The sequence below is a fragment of the Mirounga leonina genome, unplaced genomic scaffold, assembly GCF_011800145.1.
Source record: "Mirounga leonina isolate KUSES-001 unplaced genomic scaffold, KU_Mleo_1.0 Mir_127, whole genome shotgun sequence".
NCBI classification, from domain to species: domain Eukaryota; kingdom Metazoa; phylum Chordata; class Mammalia; order Carnivora; family Phocidae; genus Mirounga; species Mirounga leonina.
In genome coordinates, this window is record NW_023270316.1 from 48878066 (window position 1) to 48903590 (window position 25525).

Consider the following 25525-nt stretch of genomic DNA (forward strand, 5'->3'; position numbering starts at 1 on the left):
AAAGGGTTAGCATCCAAAATATATAAAGAATTTATACAACTCAACACCAGCATCCCCCCCAAAAAAAAACCCTAATTAAAAATGGGTGGGGGCGCCTGGGTGGCTCAGTTGGTTAAGCGACTGCCTTCGGCTCAGGTCATGATCCTGGAGTCCCAGGATCGAGTCCCACATCGGGCTCCCTGCTCAGCAGGGAGTCTGCTTCTCCCTCTGACCCTCCTCCCTCTCATGCTCTCTGTCTCTCATTCTCTCTCTCGCAAATAAATAAAATCTTAAAAAAAAAAAAATGGGTGGAAGACATGAACAGAAATTTTGCCAAAGCAGACATACAGATGGCCAACAGACACATGAAAAGATGCTCAACTTTAGTAATCATCAAGGAAATGTAAATCAAAACTGCAATGAGATACCACCTCAAACCTGTCAGAATGACTAAAATCAAAACCATAGGAAACAACAAGTGTTGGCGAAGATGTGGAGAAAAAAGAACCCTCATGCACTGTTGATGGGAATGCAAACTGGTGTAGCCTCTCTGAAAAACAGTATGCCGTTTCCTCAAAAAATTAAAAATTGAATTACTATATGACCCAGGAATTCCACTACTGGGAATTTACCTAAAGAATATGAAAACGTTAATTCAAAAAGATATATGCACCCATATGTTTACTGTAGCATTACTGAAATAGCTAAGATAAGGAAGCAACCCGTGTGTCCATTGATACATGAATGGATAAAGAAGTGAGATATATATATATGTGTGTGTGGGGGGGTGGGTGTGTGTATTCCATTTTATATATATGGATAACATGGATGGAACTAGAGACTATTACGCTAAGTGAAATAAGAATGTATCAGTCAGAGAAAGACAAATACCATATGATTTCACTCATATGTGCAATTTAAGAAGTAAAACAAAGAAGCATAGGAAAGAGAGAGAAACCAAGAACCAGACTTTTAATGATAAAGAACAAAGTAATGGTTACCAGAGGGGAGTTATGTAGGCGAATGGGTGAAATAGGTGATGGGGATTAAGGAGTGTACTTGTTGTGATGAGCACAGGTGATGTATGGATTGTTGAATCATTATATTGTACACCTGAAACTAATATAACACTGTATAACACTGTATGGTAACTACACTGGAATTAAAATAAAATAAAATAAGTAAAAACAGCTTTAAAACAGCTTTAAAAACATATATTTCAAATCCCCTCTTATAGAGTCAATAGGAACAGGTGGAGAATGTATCTTTTTGGGAGGCAGAACTGTTATTTTCAAGGCATAGAAATATTAATTTGGATTAGGAATTAGGAACTTAGATTAGGAATTATTCTCCAGATGTGGGAAAAAGGTGGAATGAAAGCAAGAGAGACTATAAAAATAAATTTTCAGAAAGGAAATTACAAAGATCAGTTACCATATTCCAGTGTACATATTTTTATAACTTACAGATGGAGGCAATTAACATACTATATATTCCTATTTTTCAATTAAGTAACAAGAGATTATTGAGTTTTTGTTTAAATGTGGGTAGATAATGTGTGTGTGATGATGGAGTCTGAATTGGGGTGATGAAGACAGAGGTTTTTAACCACAGTTCTGTATTACCCATGGCTTCCCATCTAAAGTTTTATTCTGTATCATTCAACAACTTGGGAACATCGAACTAACCTATCTTTAACATATGACAATTAAAATGACATAAGTAAATTATTTGTCTACAAAACAAAGATTTTAGGCTCCTATAAAAAGATAGTAAAATATAAATAAAATATAAAATATAAAAAAGATTTAAAAATTGGTTTTCTAATGATAGAAAAGAAATTTTAAGAGTTGGCTATAAGTCCACTTTAGGATTAGAAGTAGACAGCTCAGAAAGATTTCAGCTGTTGCCATGTATTTGAGACTGAATAACATGAAGGGACTCTTCAGTTCTCCAAAACAATGACCTATTTCCTTAATTCCTCATGTCTCTATACATCCTGAATGTCTTATGCAAAGAAAGGTGTTTTTTTTTTTTTCTTTTCTTTTCTGGATTTAACCAGGGTTGTGGCTTTTTATTTTCCATTTCTAGGACATTGTTAACTAAGTCCAGATACCCAGATTGGCCTAACAAATTTCCCAAGGGAGAAATTCAGAAGTAGCAGCAACCTGAGAGAGAGTCAAGTCCCACTGCTCATTTACGTGAGCAAACTTCTGCCTGCAGCAAACAACAAATGCAAAGCAAATAAGTAAATATACACAGAAATGAAATAAAATATTTGACATTGTAAAAAACAGTGACTACACAATAGTGAGTTTATACTTATAATGAGTTAATATTTATTTAAATATTTGAGAACTCAAAATGCATTAAAAATCAGCTATCTTTTCTTTTTTTAGCCCTAAGCATCACTTATTTTTTTTCTCAAGTTTTTATTTAAATTCCAGTTAGTTAACATACAGTGTAACATTAGGTACAGGTGTAGAATCTAGTGATTCATCACTTACATACAACTCCCAAGGCTCAACTTTTTGCTTATTATAAGAAAATACAAAAAAAGAACATTAAATAATTCATAAGAGAATAAATATAAGTGACCATTTAATCAAATATAAACTAGACTCAGTTCATTCATATTTACTCATTTTTCATACATTCATTTCATTTATTTTTTACTCACTTTTCATACATTTATTTATCTCCGCAACCTCATGAGTTAGTTAATATTATCTACTTTTAACAGTTGAGGAAACTGATCAAACTAAGGTATACAGAAGTTAACAGACTCACAGAACTAATTTGTGGAGGAAATGGGTTACAATCCCTATCATTTGGGTCTCAGTGTCCTTTCTTACTAATGTGTACACTACTTCCTATAGATTTATTTTCACTATTAATTAAAGTGAACAATTTTTTTTCTGTTTTTTTTTTTTTACATAAATAAATGGTCCATAACGTAATGGGTAGAACTTGGAGTATACCAGAAACAACAAATTGAAAAAGTTTTTTTTCACTGTAGTATAAAAGGATTGATTTAGTAATGTATATCATGATCTTTTAATGCTTGTACCTTTTGATCGAGTAATTTCCTTTCTACAGTTTATACTAAAGTAATAATAATAGTAGACTCCTAAGATATTTACACATTTTTAATTACACTTATTAATAATATTGAAATTTGGGATACTTAATAAATGTTCAATAATAAGATAATGCCTAAATAAATGATGATGTATTAGTAGAATGGTCAAGTACCCAGATATTATTGTGGTAGGCAGAATTGTGAAATGAAGGAATGCTACACCTATTATTAAGACCATTAATCATTTGACCTCTAGTTAATTAAATGGGAGATTATGTAGGCTTGATGTAATCACAGGAGATCTGTAAAGCAGAGTTTTTTTTAGCTGGTCGTCCATGGGAAATTAGAGAGGTACAAAGCAAGACAAGGATCTGTTGTGCCATTGCTGGCTTTGAATGTGGAGATGGGCAAGAGCAAAGACAAAAGAATGCTCTCTAGAAGCTGAGAACAAACCCAGACTAACAGTCAGCAAGAAAACAGGTACTCTAATCCTACATCTGTAAGGAGTGAATTCTATTAACACTGGAATGACTTGGTAAGTGGATTCTTACATAATGTCCCAGATCAGAGACTCGCCAGACAAATACTTTGATTTCAGTCTTGTGAAACCTTCAGTGGACAATGCAGTTGAATCTGCCCAGACTTCTAATCTATAAAACCGTGAGCTAATAAATGGGTGCTGTTTTAAGCTGTTAATTTGTGGTAATTTGCTATGCAGTGATAGAAAACTTCTACAATTAATAATTACGATTTCAATGAAACTTAATATAATTATTTGATATGTCATATATCATGAAATAATAAAAATGCAAAAATTAATACATAAGTCAAACTAGCCCAAACATTAATTGGAAACATTAATGTTGCTTAACTGAGAAATAGAATTCAGCAGTTAATTAATTTAAATATACATTTCATTATAATTGTATCCATTGTGCCTGTTTTCAATACTGCATATGGATATACTCATAATTAGAAAAAAGTATCTCACACAGTAACAGGATAACTAATCTTACATATTATTCACATTAAGCAATTAATTCATGCCTATATACACATACAAAAGACTATAAGGACATCTTTTGAAATATTCACATTGATAATATCTAGTTCTCAGGATTAAGATTATATCTTGGTTTCATATCTATAAGTACATGTAGCTTCCTCTTTTCCACAATGTACATAACCTTCTAGTAATACCAGAAATTTTAGACACTTTATTTGTTCCTAAGGATAAAATAGTTACAGGGTCTCTGAAAATTGAGGATTCTCTTTTTCAGCAAGTCACTTCCTTCCTCCGTCCCTCCCTCTCTTCCTTCCTTCTTCTCTTTCATTACATCAAACTGGAGACCTCAGTTTGTTGAGGTAGAAAGATCAAACTGTTTCTGTCTTTCTGCTTTATGATCTGCAATTTCATATACCAGCTGCTTTATGCTGTCTGCATAGAGGTGGATTCCTTCAACTATCTGAACAATCTCAGAGTCTTAATATAGTTCACTCAGTTGTGGCAGCAAAAGACAGGAGGTTTTTTTTTTTTTTAAGATTTTATTTATTTATTTGACAGAGAAAGACACAGCGAGAGAGGGAACACAAGCAGGGGGAGTGGGGGAGGGAGAAGCAGGCTTTCCGCAGAGCAGAGAGCCAGATGTGGCGCTCAATCCCAGGACCCTGGGATCATGACCTGAGCCGAAGGCAGACGCCTAATGACTGGGCCACCCAGGCACCCCGACAGGAGGGTTTTATCAGGTTACAGCTAAGCATGAACAGGTAACTATTCCAGAGAAGACATGTTCCTCAAATTTTATTACCCAAAAAAGATTGACAGAGATTGACATCGAATAAAAACATTTCTTTACACCATTTGTATGTTGATAGATGCATTTTTACATTTCTACTCAAATTATGCAGAGAACTATTTAACAAACAAGCAAGGAGTCATAATTTCTGAAGTGAGGTTTGTGCAGATACTACAATGTGTCCTTGTATAATGCAGACATGCAGCGTCTCACTCCAAAGGACATGCACTGTGATAGGTCAGTATTTAAGAGTGTAGGTTCCGGAGCTAAAATGACTGTTTTCAAATCCTGGCTCTGCCACTTAGTGGGCTAGTAGCTACATTCTTTCTCAGTTTTTTCTTCTTGAAAATGGGGCTAATAGTATCTACCTCATAAGGTTGGTTTCAGGTTTAAATGAAATAATCTATGTATAACATTAAAGACAATCTCTGCCAAATTGAAAGTACTCAATAAACATTAGCAATATGATAACTGCTTACTAATATTGGTCAAAGTAATTTAATGCCATCAGTTACCCCAAGAGGGAAAATATCATTGCATTGGGGTTCGCCATCCTCAGCTATGAATTATTCAAGTATGAAATTATTGTTGTTATACTCCTGTTAATTATCTTATCTGTAGTATTTTATTAAATTTTAAAAGTAAAATTAAAAAGTTATTACTCTTTATTTTGTCATTTATCTTCAAGTCACCTTATTTGGTTAAAGTTATTTTATTAGGAAAAAGGCAAATTATTAATTTAGATAACTCCACACTCTTCTGGTGCAGTGGCTTCCTTTTCCCATTCATTATTTTCCATTGATGTAGCAAACAAACAGTGGAATATTTTCACTGTGTAGGAAACATTCTGGTAAAAATACTTATGATTAGGTCTTAGTTTAGATTAGGATTTGAGGGAAACTTTCTCTGAGAAAGTGATTTTTGAGGTAAAGGACAAATGAATGTTATTGATAGAAAGAAGAGAAGGTGGAGATGGGTAAAGGAAGGGATTTTATTTTCATTTATTTTCATTTAAAATTTAAAAATTTTGGTGTGTGGGTAACTCAAAGTTATTTTATTTCCTTTCAAACTCATTTATAGACAGCAATAGTTGCTGTCTGTCATCTAATGAGGAATGCCATCTAAATCTGATTATAAAAGGTGGTGTCACATCAAACTTTCTTTATGATAATGTGTTATCTGTCTTTATTTCCTATCACACTGCTGCTGATTTACAGGGATTATTTTAGCCCCTGATCTCTTGCATATCATCAGTTGCTATAAGCTAGGCAGGGTTGTTATTTATTTGCCCAATTAATGATGCAGAAGACAGTTCCTTAACACTTTGTCTATTTCAGGAGGCAGATGAACTATTTACACTTTGCTATGTAGTTCTTATTATTTTGAGGGGGAATAATTACTTTTTTAATTAGTAGATTACATGAAACCAATTTTAAATGTCAATTGCTATAATTCAAATTTTTTTCTATTTTTATAACTATTGTTAGTATATCAAGTACAGTTTGTTGAATATTGCCTTTATTCATAATTCATGGAATTGTGTATTGGTGAGGTATGCAGGAATATACCCCACAAATTAAAAAAAAAAAATGTGTCCCTTTACTTACTTTATACCATATTCATGCTAATAATACTATTGCCAGAGAATTTTGACATATATTAAACATTTTAACTTTATATATGTGATTACTATATATTTGTCTGAAATATGTTTACTAACATTTGAAATCATGTTCAAATATTTGGAAGAGTTTTATTAATCAAACAGGGTTATATATTTGGAGGAAGAGTATCACTGGTACAGACTTCAGTCCTGATTTCCAGATGTTTAAATCCAACTGTCCACCTGACATTTTTACCTGGATGTTCCATAACTCAAACTCAACCTATCCAAAAGTAAGACCTTAATTCCCTATGCCAAATCTGTTTCTCATTTAATAGTAATACTATGATGATTTACATGAACTACCTCCATGTCACCCAACTAGAAACCCTTTTCTCCTTACATCATGTTTAACAGTGACCCGGTTCCATTGATTATCACCACTGTAACTTATATCTTATCCAAGTCTTACTGTCTTAGTTCCAGCATCCAGTCTTTTGAAGGAATGTTACACTAGCTTTCTAACTGATTTCTAAAGATTTCTATCTAATTGCATTATTATCCACAGGATTGCAAGTGACCTTTCTGCAATATACCTTATCAGGTTTTTTTTTCTGTGAAGGACTTCAGTATCCTCCATTTAAACTATAGGTTATAAAATTACCCTTCTTAAACATTTATTCAGTCTTCCAAGGTCTGGAACTTGACTACTTCTCAAGGTTTCTCTTTTTTTTCATTTACCTGTCTACTTTGCTGTTGTTTGAATGGGGACCCTAAATTTGACCCCTGTTACTAGAAGATCTCCCTGGAAGCAGATGTCCACGTGGTGTTTGTTCCCTTTAAGCACTTTCTGAATTCTTAAACTGCCCAGGGCAAAAGTCTAAGAAGTTAAGTAGAATAATTTCTTAAAGCAAAACAATGTTCAGCCATCTTGGGGCTCTACGAAGGCACAAAACAAAATAAAACGAAATAGTAGTTCAGTATTCACTCGTGAAAAAGGGTCCTGGTAAATGATCCATGCTCCAAGTTGGAAGTCCCTCAGGGGCTATAATGCTAGGAACGAGGCAACCAACCCAGATGTAGAAAAGGTCTTATTAAAAATGCAGCCCAGGAGTGGGTCAGCTCATCTAGTTGGTTATTTCGATTTGTCCCACTATATCTACTTTCCAGAGCAAAGAGTAAATCTTCTCTGGGAGAAGATAGCATCACCCAGAGACTCTACGATGTTTCTTACACAATGTACAGAATCCAATAAAATATTACCAAGTGTATGAAGAAAGAGGACCAAGAATATATTATAAAAAGAGTTACACAAACAGACAAGCACAGAGAAATGATAGGGTTATCTGCATTTTCAGACAGGGGCTCTAAAGTAATTGTGATTGATATAGTCAAGGAAATAGATAAGAAGGTGCAGAATTTAACCAGAGAATTTAAATAAACATCAAATGGAAATTATAGAAGTACAAATTGAAAAATTAAAATTAAAGACTCAATAGATTAATTTAAGCACATATGGAACAGAGGAGAAAGAACATTAGTAAGCTGGAAAATGTTCAATTCGGAACGCTGAGAGCTAAAAAAAAATACAAAGTATAAAATAGAGAATAAGAGACTTTGAGATAGTAAAAATGTCTAATGAACAAGTAACTGAAGTCTTAGAGATGAAGAGAGTATTTGGCACAAAAGCAACCACAGGGGTGATATATTTGCCCACCTAACATCTGTGTTTTTATTTACCTAAATATATCTAGTATATGCACTTATTTTTTGTCATATGTTCATATACTGCCCATTAAAAATTAGTTATATGAAGTCCAGAATTTAAGAATAAAGATGCGAGTCCTCAGATAAGAAGCATATTCTGAGAACTGAGCTGGATAAAGAAAAATAAATTCATATCCAGAATATACTAGTTGTATGGGATAGAGTTATTTTATGGCTGGACTGGGAATGCTCTGTCTTTATCTCTGGGGACCTCAGGATTTCTGACTTAGACTCTTGGCCAAGATAAGAGAAGTAGGGTTTATGACATGCTGTTTAAAGTCTGAAACTCCCCTGGCAACCTCCAGGGCCAGTTTGTTTTCTGATTATTTTCACCAGCATAATCGGTTAGACAACCTGGCTTGACCAGAGAGGCATAAAAGACTCCACCGGGAACCTCTGCCCTGAGCTTTCCTGAAGCCAAGATTCATTGCACAGATTTTGGTGATTCAAACTGGAGCAGTGTGTCCACGTGTGAATAAGCACCCTATTAAGCTTGCATCTGGATGTTTCTAAGACCCGTGATGGTTGTCTGCACTCTCTCTTTCTCTGTCTTACCATTTGTCTTTAATCAAAGACTTTAGCTTTGTATGCTCTATGGATTCTCATGAGTCCTTTCAAATCCCTGAACTGGGGGAATTTTTCTAATAAAGTATAAACATTAAAAAGAAAAAGAAAAAATCATCAAAAATACCAATGATAACAGAAGGACCAAATTTGACTGACATCTAATCCCCAAAACAGTAGAAATTAGAAGTTGAATATTGTTTTTAATATGATGAATTTTTTTCCCTAGAATTTTATAGAAACAAATTGTTTTTTAGATACTGAGTAAAATGAAGACTTTTTCAAATTCAGAGACAAAGTAATTTTCTCCACATTTAGTCTAATAAATATAGGCTTTTCAGAAAAAATAAATCCAGGAAAACACATCAATTAGGGAAAAAATGGCAAATACACTATATTACATATATCAACACACCCAACTATCAACTGTAAAAATGAATATTTTTACTTTGGAATATGAAACAATGTCACGATGAAGGCAAAATTATACACAACACTAAAGTTGTTCACTATTAGAAAGCAGTTACAAAAAAACTTTTAAAAAGCCTTTAAAAAATAATACATAAACATATTCATTAAAAATGTAATGTAGGGGCGCCTGGGTGGCTCAGTCATTAAGCGTCTGCCTTTGGCTCAGGTCATGGTCCCAGGGTCCTGGGATGGAGCCCCACATCGGACTCCCTGCTCGGCGGGAAGCCTGCTTCTCCCTCTCCCTTTCCTCCTGCTGTGTTCCCTCTCTCACTGTGTCTCTTTCTGTTAAATAAATAAAATCTTTAAAAAAATAAATAAATAAAAATAAAAAAATAAAAATGTAATGTAATTAATAATAAAGGTATTATTACTCTGATTTGTAAATTGTTTTATTTATTTTTATTTTTTTTAAAGATTTTATTTATTTATTTATTTGAGAGAGAGAGAGAAACAGCATGAGAGGGGAGAGGGTCAGAGGGAGAAGCAGACTCCCCACTGAGCCGGGAGCCCAATGTGGGACTCGATCCCAGGACTCTGGGACCATGACCTGAGCCGAAGGCAGTCGCTTAACCAACTGAGCCACCCAGGCGCCCTAAAATGTTTTATTTTTTTGATAAAACCTACAAAATAGTCAAATGATGACTAGGTGAATTGATCCAAGTATAGTAAAAATACTTATATTAGTATAATATTGCATACCAATTCATTGGTATACCTATGCAATATTTTTGTTTCATTTGTGTTTGCCTGCTACCTTTTATTTCTTTATATTTCAATCTTTTTTTCTTCTTCTAATCTAAGCATGTCTTTAGTAAGCAATATATATTTGATTCTGTTTCTTTCCAGCATGATAATATTTTAATTGGAATATTTAGTTCATTTACAGTTACTGTTATTATTTATATATTTATGCTTAAATCTGGCATGGTACCCTTTGGTATTTATCCCTCCTTTTCTCCCTATTTCTATATATTCTCAGTTTTATGAATTGAATAAAAATTATTTTATTATCTACTTCAATAAGGTTGTTATACACACTTTGCTTTCTACTATTAGTTACCCTAGAGATTGTTAACATGATTTTGATTTATCAGAGTCAATATAAATTAGTATTTTACCACTTCCTTGCAAATAACTTAAAATCTTTTATCATCTACCAACCCATATGTTATTGTTGCTGTATATTTTAATTTGAGATACATTGCAGATTTCCTGAACACATTATTATAGTTTGTTTTTATTCAGTATTCATTTAATCCAGATATTTATGTTTTCTCTTGTTCATCATTTTTTTCTTACGTATTCATGCTTCAACCTTGGATTATTTTTTATCTATAGAGACAATATTTTTAATTATTTTCTTTAGCTTTTTTTTTTTTTTTTTGCTCCAAACACTTCCAGGTTTTTTTTTTTTAATCTTTTGTTTTGTTTCCTAAAAATGCATTAATTTTACCTCTGACATATTTTATTGGGTTTAAGGTGTAGAATTCTAGACTGAAAACCCTTTCAACCTATCATCCATTATTTTCTGGCTTTATTTATGATGAGACAGTTGAAGATAATACATCTTTTTCTTTGGCTGTTGCTAAGGGTTTTTTTGTTTGTTTTTTTAAGCTTATTTCTCAGATATGTCTAGCAGTAGTTTTCTTTGTACTTATGCAGTTGATAAATCTTGATAAATTCTTGAAAACTCTTGAAAATTCTAAGCCATTATGTCTTCTAATATTGTTTTTACCTCAGTTAGTTTTTCTCTCTGAAACTACAAAAATGTATGTATTCCTTTCATTATTTCCCATTGTCTCTCTTTTTCCCTTTGTTTTCTTTCTTTTTTTCCTCTATTCTTTAGGACTGAATGAGTATATTCTTTTTACCTATATTCCAATTCACATTCAATCCATTTCAGCTTGAGCAATCAGCTCCTACACTCAATTTTTGAGTTCTATATTTTAGTCATTGCATTACCCAGTTCTATAATTTTAAAATACATTTTCAAATTTTCTACCAAATATCACCATTTTCTAAGTTTCTTGGTAATCATTTTACGCTTCAAAAAAGTGTACCTGATGAAACATGAAACATTAAATTAAAAAATGCTACATGTCAAAAGGCACTACTGACAAGATAAAAAAGCAAGCCAAAGGTAGGAAAATGATTTTTGCCATGCAATTAATACCAAAAGACATATCCAAAATGAGAAAAGTAAATTGTAAAAAAAAAAAATCAAAGAGAATAAATATGTAAGTCACAGTAGAATAAACATATAAAAAAGAGTAAGTTTCCTTAGTACTTGCAAAAATTTAAATTAAAACTCCAGGACACTATTTTCTTTCTATAGATAGGCAAATGTCAGACATTAAATAGTGGTAAATTTTTGAGAAAGAATTCCCTTACACTGGCCATAGGTATATAAACTGAAAGAAAACTTTTAGAGGCAATTTGATATTTTGTAGAAAATTCATAGATGTTCATACCAAATAATCCAGAAATTCCTCTTTAAAAATAACATCCTAGCAAAATGTTAACATATATGCACATGAAAAAGGTATGGAATATATTTATTTTGGCATTGCTTCTTTAGAAAAAAGTGTATATAATGTAAATGACCATCAAATCAGAATGAATAGATTATGATATATTTTGGAGTACCTCCGTTCTTCTGGTAACAACTTTCAACCACAGAAGAACTGAATAAGGATCCCGCTAATCCTATTTGTAATACACCACCCTTTCTCCAAAATTTTTTGCCATATTTATATATAAATTTTGTAGGACACCAGTCTAAAGTATGTGGCTGCAATTGGAAGTGACTATTTCTCTTTCCTTATGTGCCCACTCATGTCTCTAAACCAGAAAAATGCTTCACTTAAGTGTATATCTTCCATATTTCTCTGGACATTCACTAACACACTAAGGGTAGTCTTGCACCCATATTTTCCTATTAGTAAGGCTGAGTCCACCTTCTTATTTTATTTTTTAAAAAAATTAGCTAGACAAAACAAAGGAGCATCATGAAACCAGAGAGACAGAATGAGTACTGCTCACATTTTAAGTCTGTGGTGTGTAGAAGGAGGGGTTAGAGAAATACAGAATATAATGGAGTTTACTCTCTGTCAACCTCAATTCTCACTTTCCTAGAAAATCCTCATGGATGATTATATTCTCCTTCCCTTTTCCATGCTTGGGTTCATTTTATTGGTGTCTAGGGTGTGAAGACAGATGAAACTAAGGGCCAAGGATGAGGAGTAACAGGAGAAGGTTTACCTTTTTCCTCCATTTTTACCTTGTAATCCTTTTGACAACTCAGAAGCAGACACTTACCAAACCTGGAGATTAAAAAAAAAAAAAAATAGATAGGGTGGGGAATAGAGGTGAGTGTGCACAGTAAACATTGACATGGAAGAAAGGTGGGAATTTACAAGTGCAGGGAAGATACATAATTCTGATTGCCTCTGCTTCCTCTGATCCCAGTTTTTTTGTGTTTCTCTTCAGAGTCATTTCTATACTCACCACTTGCTAATTTGTGATGAATTTTTGCTATATTCAATCTTCTCTGAATCACCTTTTGGTAATAGAGATCCTTCTTTTCTACTAACATATATGATAAAATATTGTCCATAGAAATATTTCCCCAAAAAGAGAAAAAGAATCTGAAATGATTTAGTTTGGAAGAAGATTGTGGTGAAAATAGGGTGATGTGACTGCTGGTCCTATTTCATTTTATGAATTAAATACTTTACCAATGATGTGCTTGTAAGGCATAGAAAGTCTACTGAACAGTCTTTTTGCTTATCTGGGTCACTTCCTGATGTCGAATGCCATCTCTAAACTCTAAAGCAAGAAAAAATGCAGATATGTCTGGACCACAGATCAGTTATATTGATTTGACAACAGTTGTTATTTTTAGATATAATTCTCCATTTTTCATTTTTCCCGGGGGCTTATAGTGTATAGTATTTTTTTGATTAGAAGGGGGGGAAATCGGATGGGGAGATGAACCATGAAAGACTATGGACTCTGAGAAACAAACTGAGGGTTCTAGAGGGGAGCGAGGGAGGGGGATGAGTTAGCCTGGTGATGGGTATTAAAAAGGGCACGTTCTCCATGGAGCACTGGGTGTTATACACAAACAATGAATCATGGAACACTACATCAAAAACTAATGATGTGGGTGCCTGGGTGGCTCAGTCCTTAAGCATACACCTTCCGCTCAGGTCATGATCCCAGGGTCCTGGGATCAAACCCCCCATCGGGCTCCCTGCTCGGTGGGAAGCCTGCTTCTCCCTCCCCCACTCCCACTGCTTGTGTTCCTGCTCTCGCTATTTCTCTCTGTCAAATAAATAAATAAAATCTAAAAAAAAAACTGGGGCGCCTGGTGGCTCAGTCGTTCAGCGTCTGCCTTCGGCTCAGGTCATGATCCCAGAGTCCTGGGATCGAGCCCTGCATCGGGCTCCCTGCCTGTCGGGAAGCCTACTTCTCCCTCTCCCACTCCCCCTGCTTGTGTTCCCTCTCTAGCTGTCTCTCTCTCTGTCAAACAAATAAATAAAATCTTAAAAAAAAAGAACTAATGATGTAATGTATGGTGATTAACAAAATAAAACAAAATTTAAAAAATAAATAAATTTAAATAAATAAATAAAAGAAATGATGCCAAAAATACTTCCGAGTTCTGGTTCTGGTATTGGTGGTTTAGATCCAGCTGTGTTACTTAAGACAAGTTATTTAATCTTTTTATACTTTAGTACCACTAATTCTAAAATGGAAAGTTTGGACTTGACTATTATAAAGTTACTTCAAAATCACTCTGCCTTTTCTTGCTTCATCTAACATGGTTTCATGCTTGAACTCACCTTCATTTTAGATATTTGAGGTTATATTAAATATAGTAATTCTCTATGTTTTAATTCAATATTTAAGTTAAAAAAAATAATGGACTGCACGAATGCATTTTTTAAATAGTAAAACAATTTTCAACTCATAAATATTTATCTTTATAGAAGTGTAGGTCTGAAAAGATTCCATTATTTTCTTCACTGTATTCCATGAGTTCCAAGCATTCAAGACATGAAAATACTAATTTGTCTTAAAAGATCAGAATGTAGGCATAGAAGCATTCTGAAAATCGAATTTTGTAACCCTAATGTGTTGTACCACCAATTTGATCATCTATTAAGCAATTTATTTGGAATTAAACACAGGAAATTCTAGTGACACGATAAATAAATTGTGATATTTGAGAAACAGAAGAGAAGTTTTCACTGTCTAAATGATTTGGACACAGACCTCTAGTTTAATAGCTTTGGATTTCTTTCATTGCAAAATTATATTGCATCTCGGTAATTTTCCTTTTTGGCACGGAGAACAGGTGTTCTACAGATGGAGAAACAGTTGTGGTTTTATGGGACCTCCTCTCCTAAGCACATTAATATTTGTCACTCACAGGGGTCCCTTTTCTAAGAATGACAAATGCCCTCATGCACACTTACTGTTAAAAAAGACCTTTGCGTCTGCGAAGGAGAGAAGACATGTTTACCTTTATTGAATGTGGGATAAGGAGTGAAGGGAGTTTCCTGGCACAGTCTAGATATTGATTATATAATAAAGTGGTTTCTTGGTCACATATACTTATAAGAAAGAGACTATGGTTGCAACATATAATAGTTTTGAGTCAGGAAAAAGCCACTTCCATTCCTACCCTCACCACACATAAACAAAAGAAGAAAGTTATGCCACGTCAACAGATGAGAGGTGTCTGGTGACAATAACAAAAGTAATGATTTTGAAAATGATGACAAATATTGAAATGAAATATACAGTTCCATTTATCTGTCCACAAGACCACTTTGCAGACCAAGATTTGTTATCTTTCAATGAACTAAGTCAGTAACATGGTTTATAAAGGCCCATGGGTAGCAGTAGGTGTAGAATAATTACTACAAAGCACTTCTCAGTGGTACAGTTGCTCAGGTACCATAGATGAATGGAAGGATTTGATTAGTGCCTTTTGTGTCCATCACCCCTAACCCTCTCTGGTTCATTGAAACTTTCAGGAAACCCATTTGGCAATGCCTATACTATCAATGGTAAAATTATCAGAATAGTAACATCTTGCTAACAAAGTTTTAATTTGGATTTCATACTTTGAATTACACTCTGGATATACAATTTTGTTTTCAAGTGGGAGATAAATTTAAAGTATTAGATATTAATAGCATTTTTAAAATTATGATGTGCTAACTGGTACTCTAAACTCTGGTTCTTCCACAGGAAAATCATGCTGAAGCAAAACCTGCCTCTTAAAAAATGTTTTTCTTAGCCAGAGCAAACACCGATACTTTTGATTAAACATTTTAAAAATACACCTTTGCTTTCTTGGTAATATCTTTCATCTTTAAAAAAAAAAAAAAAGTGAATTTAAGTTTTTGCAGAAGAAATTTATTTTTTATTTTTTATTTATTTATTTTTAAAGATTTTATTTATTTATTTGAGACAGAGAGAATGAGAGGGAGGAGGGTCAGAGGGAGAAGCAGACTCCTGCCGAGCAGGGAGCCCGAATGTGGGACTCGATCCCGGGACTCCAGGATCATGACCTGAGCCGAAGGCAGTCGCCCAACCGACTGAGCCACCTAGGCGCCCCATTTACAGAAGAAATTTAGAAAATATGTGCTCATATTAGTTATGAAAATAAAGAAATCAGTACCAGATCTAAATAACCATTAGAAAAAGCAAACAAACATACAGAAAGAAGAACCCAAAAAACATTAAAAGAAAGCTCCTAATCATATTCCACAATACACTTGGTCTTTATTCTTGCTGAATAGTAAATAGTTAAGAACTTTTCCTGGTCAACGGAAAGGGATCTGGAGGCAGGAGCATAATCACAATCGAATTTAAAAAGAAAAATAAAACCTCACTAATAAGAACAACAGTAATTCTTTAGTAGTCCCTAAAATATAACCAGTATAAAAATTTGGTACCATGAGATTACTAAAGAAAAACAATAGTGAAAGAAAAAATTATCATCAAATTCAATTAGTTCTTTCCTTACAGTTTTCAATTCAGAGGTAACATATATGATTGTAAATTGCAATTCAGATAATTTTAAGTTAAAAATGCAAACTAAATGCTTCTATGTAAAACATAAATTAATATTTAGGTAAATTAATAACCTTTTGTTGTAGATCTGTTTTACCTGATGAGGAACACAGGTAGAAAAGTTGCAGTCTGTAATGTAAGCATTCATTATGAGGTTAAATACAAATGTAGTTCTCAAATATGCTACATTTTAAATAAATAATTTGCATTATAATAATATTAATAATCAAATATAGTACAATTAATTTTCATTTTAATGGAACTTTCCATATTCCTATGTCTGGTCCTCTCCTCAATTGTTTAATATCTAATATTAAGAAATAATCACTGACTCCATCTCCAGGTTTCCCTGTAGTTTCAGTGATAGGAAGCAACTTGTTAGTGTGATACTATGTACCTAATTAAAGACAGTGCACTTAATCAAAATTAGTATGGAAAAGGCAAGGTTTTATGAATCTTCAGGTTAACTTTTCTGAATACTAATTAGCATGTGAAGTATTGAACACTAGTCCTAATTCTGAATAGATGTTTCATAAGCTTTACATTATTGGAATGTCTGTTTGATCTGAAATTTTATTTATAGGGAATGATATCAAAGGTCACACAATTTTGAAAACCAGTCTATATACACTTAATAAAATATCTCAGGTTATTAATCCTCTAAACATTAAAAGATAATGTTAGTATATGACAGCTATGATTGATGTTTAAATAACAGCAAGTATTTATTATTTGAGTATTACTAGGTAGTCAGCATGATCAACCCGATGTAAAATTATATATTAAAAATTATGTTAAATAAGAAGCAAATTAATTTAAAAGGTTGCATTTGCTATGAATATTAAATAGCAAAGAGAAAATATAGTCTCTGAAACCTAACTTGAATGCTTTTTAAGATGTTTGGTAGTGTCCAAAATAAATGTAAAGCACAGCACATTATTTTGAAGTTTTAAAAGTAGTTGAAGTGATTCTTTATTCAGTAAAAACTATTTTTAAAATGGAAACCAAACCAAAAAAAAATTCAAATGTGCTAAAAAAATCTTCACAATCGGTGCACAACAACATACACACAAATGAATTATGTCTTTGACTCATTCTGCCTGAGAATCTAAGGAACATTTATCTTGGTTGGAGTTATTTTTTTTTTTTTTGGAACTATTTTTAACATTAGCAAAATGAATGTTTTTTATTTTTCTGAATAAAGAAGTTATGATTATTGTTTTAAAAATATGGTACAAGGTGGCCCTAAACATTCAACGAGGGAAGGATGCTCGTAATGTTCTGCAACACTCCGTGGGGATTCTCCCATCCAACAGACACCCTTCCTGCTTCATTCTTTAATTGCAGGGTGAAATTGCCTATACATCATGCCTGGTAAGTTAAATTAGTTGTGATTGGATGTATTATCATTGTAACACAATATTTCTGCCCGTGAGAAAGGTATTAAAGAGATTTAAAAAAAAATCAACCCTTTTAACTATAGAGCAAGAATAGCATTGAGAAGTTAGGTTTCAGAACTATTCATATCCTTGAAATAAAATTCACCTCATCAGCAGAGGAATGGATAAGAGCTGAAATGTTCAAAATGTCATGGGTAGAGAAAAAATGTGAAGAAGAGGACATTCCTTGACTGGCTTCTGTGACTTGGTATCCTCAAACTTTCATTTGCTAGATACTACATAAGCAAGAGTAGAAAGCCACCCTCTTTTTGGCAAGGTCCTAAAACTGCCACAGTAAAACTCCTTTTTAATTCAGTAACATTTAGAGAAATGTTCTAAAAGAAACTTACAAATAATTTATTCAAAGACTGTGTATGTGTGGAGCAGGACCTTAGGTTCTCATAAATGGGTTGCTTATGTAAAGTAAGCTGTCAGATCAAATCCTAGGTTTCTTATTTTTTTCTCTTTTTCATTGGATCTTTTTACATTTGCCTCAATTTCTTTGCCATTTAATTGTTTTAATACATATCATGGTGTCTAACATGATTGTCATAACAACCTGTTACATGAGAAAAACGTTATTTTGTACCTCTACTAGGTCAACACAGAAACTAAATCTCAGAAAGGTGCAGTATATTTTTCGCTCTAAAGTAATTTAGGGTTTATTTTCAGATATCTCCAAATGTAGTTAACACTTCATAAAGTTTCCCCAAATGGCCAATTCACCTAGACAATACGACTCAGACTCTAAACTGAATTCTGAGAAAAACTTAAGCTTTTTACTTGTAAAAGCTTTAACCTTGCCAATTACATTACAAGAAATGTCATTTTTCATCTGGCTACAGCCAGCTTCTTATGGATCTCCACAGAACTGTTCCAATTCTCTTTGTCATGGAACTGAGAAAATTGAAGCTATTCATCAATCCCAAAGAATAGCATGCTAGGGTGTGAGACTTCAATGACTTTGTTTTGACCTTGTTTTCTCTGGTGATTCAACATAGGTGAAATAGACCTAGATGGTAAAGATTTCAAGGTCACTCTCAGATTTTTTTTAAAAAGGTGTGAACTAATATTGATAGATCATCTTTATTTAAATTTGAGGAACTTTAGATCTAATGGTAAATTAATGTTCTTTACTAGCACAAACTATTGTAGAGAAACAATACTTGTGGAAAAAATGATAATTTTTATTTTTTTATTTTTTAAGATTATTTATTTATTTATTTGAGACAGAGAGAATGAGAGAGAGAGAGCACATGAGAGGGGGGAGGGTCAGAGGGAGAAGCAGGCTCCCTGCCGAGCAGGGAGCCCAATGCGGGACTCGATCCAGGGACTCCAGGATCATGAGCTGAGCCGAAAGCAGTTGCTTAACCAACTGAGCCACCCAGGCACCCGATAATTTTTATTTATTTAGCTACTTCTAATTACTGATTCTTTTATGTAGTCAATTATAATGTATTCTGGAATTTGTGAGTATAAATATCTTTAACCGAATCCATTAATACTACTGGAAACTAATCTTTTGAAAATAGGTGAATAAAGTCACCTTTGTGAAATCAACGTATCATTATATTTTGGCATAGTGATATTTCTGAACTCTATATCTTAAATTCTGAGAACCTTAGAACTAAACTTTCTATGACCTAATGGGATATGCTGAGGCAACAAACAAAATAACATCTGATTTTTTATCAACCTGTAACATTATTTAAAGTAATAAGTATACCAAATCAGTGACTTAACAAATATTTGTTATATTGAAATGTTCACCTGGCAAGGAGGTTTTATTTTCTTTTGTTGAGAGAATACTGACCAAACACTGACATGATTATAGAGAAAAACTGCCTAACACTATCACCTCCCATAAATATTCTTTAACCTTGGAGTAACTTTCTTAGTACAAAATGATGAAAGTATTTTAATAGCTGATTAATGCCATTTCTCAACTTGTGTTTGAAGGTATTTTCCCTGTTGTTTCTTTCTTTATGTTTGAACTTTGCAAAAATCATTCACTCTGTGTGATACCAAAAGCACTTAGCATTTTAAAGTGTTATGGTTATACATTTATTGAATATTCAGGGTCATATTTCTGTTTCACATAAATTTTAGCCAACAGAACATGACCCTTAGACATAACAGAGCTAAGAGAATACAAAAGAAGTGCATCGTTTCCAGCGTAGAAATTTTAAGTCACTTTTCAAGAAATATAACCACTGAAGATGCATTTTGAAAGGTGAATTTTGAGTCTTATATGTTCTGAATAGGAGTTGTTTTATTTTCCATGGTAAAACAGATATATTAAACATGATAATATATGATAGATGGTTGGATGGAATTATGGAAAGAGGTAGATAGGTAGATAGATGATAGATTTTCTTATATTATTTTATTTGAGTAGCTCCCTATTCTCTCTTTTTTTAAAGATTTTATTTACTTATTTGAGAGAGAGAAAGAGAGAGAGAGCACACACACAGGGGGAGAGTGAGAGGGAAAAGCAGACTCCCCGCTGAGCAGAGAGCCTGTTGCCTATGCTGCAGGGCTTGATCCCAGGATCAAGGCAGATGCTTAATGGACTGAGCCACCCAGGTGCCTGATCCCTATTTTCTTTCTAATCTATATAAAACTATACCTAAGGGGAAGCAATAACCAATGTGTCACTTAGGTTTTATTAATAAGTGAGGTAACTCATTCCTTTCATTATTTTTTTTGTAAAGATGTAAAGTAGTTTTAAAACAAATTATTTCCAAATGTTTACACACTGACTTTTTTTATAGATGAAAATGAATCATTTCATTACAAATCAAATTTTCCAAATTAATACAATTAACAGGTAACATATTTGAACATTTTTTTTACCTCCTCTAAGATGAAACATGTTAGAAGTGTAAATACAAAAAAATGACTAAGTAAAACATTCAGTAAGATGTAACATTCCCTGTGGAATGTTACAATCACTGTATTCAAGGAATTTCTCTGAAAAACAAATCTTTGCTTTGAATTTCAGTGACGCAGATTGATAAGCTTCATGAATTTTTCAGCACATATTTTGCATTTTTCCCTTTAGACGTATTTCTAGTGTTTAAGGATTTTATCTGTACCTTCTGACTATGAATCAAAAATGGCAATTTTCAGACTTCTAATAAAAACTTCAGTATGTTTTTTATTTGGCATAAGGGAGTGATAGAAAAATAATTTACATTCTCTAAATGAACCCAAATAATAATGTTATTTTACTTCAATGCAAAATCACTTCACTATATTATTCGCAAATCATCAAGTTTTATTTATTTAACATATACTATTTACCCTACATATATGTATTTGAAAAGAGTGATCTTTGTAGACATTTGCAAATACATGTCTATAAATGCTCAAAGAAAGTCACTGATTGTACAAGCTATCACATTTGCTAAAATACAAAAGAGCACATCCAGGTGATAGAAAAAAATAACTTTTAAAGATTTTTTTTTAAATAATCTTTACACCCAACGTGGGGCTTGAACTTACAACCCCAAGATCAAGAGTTGCATGCTCTACAGACTGAGCCAGCCGGGTGCCCCAGAAAAAAGAACTTTTAAAAATTAAAATTAGTAACCATACAGAAGACAATTTGAGCAGAACCTACAATCATGTCTAAAGATCACTTACCAAAATGGATAATGTCCATGTTCAAGTGGTTTAGGACTCTAATATAGTCTTCAAAATTACAAAATTTATAGGTCTATGAAATATGGTATTTTGCCATCTAGAATGGGTACAAGATTTTCTTATTAGGAAGGTCTTAATGTCATTATTCTACTTCTGTGGCCCTTAACATCTTTTTAAGTTATTATACCTTGAAGAAAAACCTTTAAATTCAATTAAGAGTTACATGAAAATACAAAATCTGAAAGAAAATGGGGGAACTGGCAGGTTAGTGAAAATGAATTCAGTTTGAAAGAACACTAAATTTTGTATGCCTGTTTTCCAATATTCTACAATATATTTGCTCTGTTTCAAGTAAATTGGTTACTGAGTTGAAATGCTATTCCTAAGCAAAGTCCTTTCAGGATTAGAGAAAGATTTTAAAAGAAGCAATGGGATAGTAAAAATAGCAAGAATGAGGTTTGGAACCAGGAAAGTGCCTAGTTTGTTTTGGGGAGCAGCATGTGATTCTACTGCAGTTAGACCATATGGTGTATTGTAGAGATGGTGGGCCAGGCTGTGAAAGGTACCAAAAGGCAGGATAAGGAGGTTGGTGTTTATTTTGGTGGCAATGAGAAAGGAGACAATGGAAGTTTTTAAGCAGGAGAACAAATGCGAGAACAAAACTGAGTTGTAAAAGAACATGATGACAGTGCGGTGGACGGTATATTAATGGAAAGGAGATTGAAAGCAGGAAGGTCAGTGAGAACACTGCATTGGTTCAGAGACAGGCTGAAAGTATCTGCGATCTGGAGTAATGTTACAGGGGCTTGAGAGAAATGGATGGATTTCACACAACGTGGTATAAAGAGCTGAGTTAAGAATGTGGAAAAGTCAAATCACCAAAATTTCTTATTTATTATAATACTAATTTTAAAATGATACACATTATTTAACACTTTTCATTACATTTTTTGTAGTTGATCAAATTTTTACTTCTCTTAGTATAAAAGCAGTAAAAGGAGCTATAGAAAATTCCCTAAAATTATAACTTTGATTTAAATGTTATACATATGTTTATATATATAACAGATATGCATGCATAACATATATATATACATACACCCCCATGCTTATGCATATATTATGGGTAGAGTATCAAAACTGCAGATACGTAAGAGAACAAAGTCATTTCCTAATTTTTAAAAGTTTCTATTTATGCTTAACTGATTTGATTTTCTTAATTAGGAAATACAACATATAACTTTTTTTTTCCCATATGGAAGACTTTCTTTCATATATATATAGATTTTTTCTTTCATATATATATATATATGTGTGTTTTATCTTTTTTAGGAGATGCCATCAGGTTTACTTGGAGCTACTAAAGAGGGAATGCTGAAAATGAATATTTGAAAGATGGATGTTTGCAAAAGGTGTTATGAGAAGTAACAGATAACTGAATAAATACACTTGTATATGTAAATTATGTACAGAATTTCAAAAGCTGTATCTTTTTTCTTAAAAATTAATGTTAAGGGAAACTGACACCACATGGATACAAACAACAAAGTAGATACCATTAAGTGTTACTTGTTTTTATTTCCCTATATTAAGTTATACTGATTGATATTAATAGAAGTAGGTAATGGCAAGGAATTAAAGAATCAAATAAATCATGGTCATTTGTATTTCTTTATGTTTCATCTAAAGCATTAGGTGATAAAAATATCTGATGAAGGTTCACTTTTAATTTGCTCAAGAGATAAAAAGCAAGAGTAATTTGGAACATTAAGTATGTGTGTAGTCCCTCCTTATCTGTGGGAGATACGTTCCAAGACCCCTGTGGATGCCTGAAACTGCAGATAGTACTGAACACTATATATACTAGGTTTTTTCCTATACTGTATGCACATACCTATGGTAAACTCTAGTTTATAAATTAGTCACAGTAGGTGATTAACAATAAAAACTAATAATAAAATAGAACAGTTATAACAAAATATTGTACTAAAAGTTATGTGAATGTGAACAAAATATCTTATTGTGTGTACTCACCCTTCTTCTTGTTGGGATTATATAAGATGATAAATGCCTATGTGATGAGATGAAATGAGGTGAATAATGTCGGCATCAGGACCTAACATTCGGCACTATTGACGGTCTAGTGATACCTCAGCAGGAGAATCATCTGTTTCTGGATCATGGTTGATCACAGGTAACAGAAAATGTGGAAAGTGAAACCAAGGATGAGGGGGGGCTACTATATGTGTATTTTGCATTCAATAAATGGTAAATATTATGCTGGCTACAGAGTATAAAACAATTGGTGGACAATTGTGCTACTGGGTATTTACCCCAAAGATGCAAATGTAGTGATCCGAAGGGGCACATGCACCCCAATGTTTATAGCAGCAATGTCCAAAATAGTCAAACTATGGAAAGAGTCCAGATGTCCATCAACAGATGAATGGATAAAGAAGATGTGGTGTATATATACAATGGAATATTATGCAGACATCAAAAAAAATGAAATCTTGGGGCACCTGGGTGGCTCAGTCGTTAAGCGTCTGCCTTCGGCTCAGGTCATGATACCAAGATCCTGAAATCAAGCCCCGCATTGGGCTCCCTGCTTGGCAGGCAGGCTGCTTCTCCCTTTCCCACTCCCCCTGCCTGTGTTCCCTCTCTCACTGTCTCTCTCTCTCTGTCAAATAAATAAATAAAATCTTAAAAAAAAATTTTAAAAATGAAATCTTGCCATTTGTAATGACGTGGATGGAACTAGAGGGCATTATCCTAAGTGAAATAAGTCAATCAGAGAAAGACAATTATCATATAATCTCAGTGATATGTGGAATTTGAGAGACAAGGAAGAAGATCATAGGGGAAGAGAGGAAAAAATGAAACAAGAGGAAACCAGAGGGGGAGATAAACCATGAGACTCTTAATCTCAGGAAACAAACAGGATTGCTGGAGTGGAGAGGAGTGGAGGGGCTGGGGTAGCTGGGTGATGGACATTGGGGAGGGTATGTGTTGTTGTGAGCACTGTGTATTGAGTAAGACTGGTGAATCACAGACCTGTACCTCTGAAACAAATAATACATTATATGTTAATATTAAAAAAAAAAAAAGATTAAAAGCTCTTCCTTGGCGCTGCCTGTGGAGGTGGCAGCCATCTGTTACTGGGCATCATGGCTGCCCTCAGACCTCTGGTGAAGCCCAAGATCATTAAAAAGAGGACCATGGAAGTTCATCCGGCACCAGTCAGACTGCTATGTCAAAATTAAGTGCAACTGGCGGAAACCCAGAGGCATTGACAATAGGGTGTGCAGAAGATTCAAGGGCCAGATCTTGATGCCCAACACTGGTTATGAGAGCAACAAGAAAACAAAACACATGTTGCCCAGTGGCTTCTGGAAGTTCCTAGTCCACGATGTCAAGGAGCTTGAAGTGCTGCTGATGTGCAGCAAATCTTACTGTGCAGAGATTGCTCACAATGTCTCCTCCAAGAACCACAAAGCTACTGTGGAAAGAGCAGCCCAGCTGGCAATCAGAGTCACCAATCCCAATGCCAGGCTGCGCAGCAAAGAAAATGAATAGACAGCTTGTTTTGCACGTCATATTTGTGTTAATAAAATCATAAAACTACAAAAAAATTAAAAAATTAAAAAAAATAAAACAATTGGTGAAATTTGGTTCATCCTTTCAATGATCTTGTATTCTAGTTATTGAGATCTTTGTATCCAAGTGACTGCATATAATATTCTGTAATTGCTCGGTTGCAACCTTGGGAGCCTCCCAGGTTGAACAAAAATAAGCCTGTTACTCATGGAGGACAGGGAAAGACCAAAGAAAGAGGCAGACCACTCCACATTGGTAGGTGGCAGGTTTAGTAAGCAAGGGAACTTAGTTGTGAGACTTGACTTAGGCAGCCACAAAATAAGTAGATCTCCCTACACTTATTCACAAGAATCTTTAAAGTTCACATAGAGGCCTTAACTAGGTTCAATGTACATGCTTGAGATAGTACCATCACCACACTTCTATCTCAAGGTTTTATCCTTGGGACAGCTTCTGGGCAGGCAAGCAGAACACACATTCCAAGGAT

At 33.6% G+C, this 25525-nt stretch overlaps 1 pseudogene; it reads left to right on the plus strand.

The window, feature by feature from the left end:
* Positions 1-24608: 24608 nt before the first annotated feature.
* LOC118009359 lies at positions 24609-25317 on the plus strand (annotated as a pseudogene).
* Positions 25318-25525: the final 208 nt, after the last annotated feature.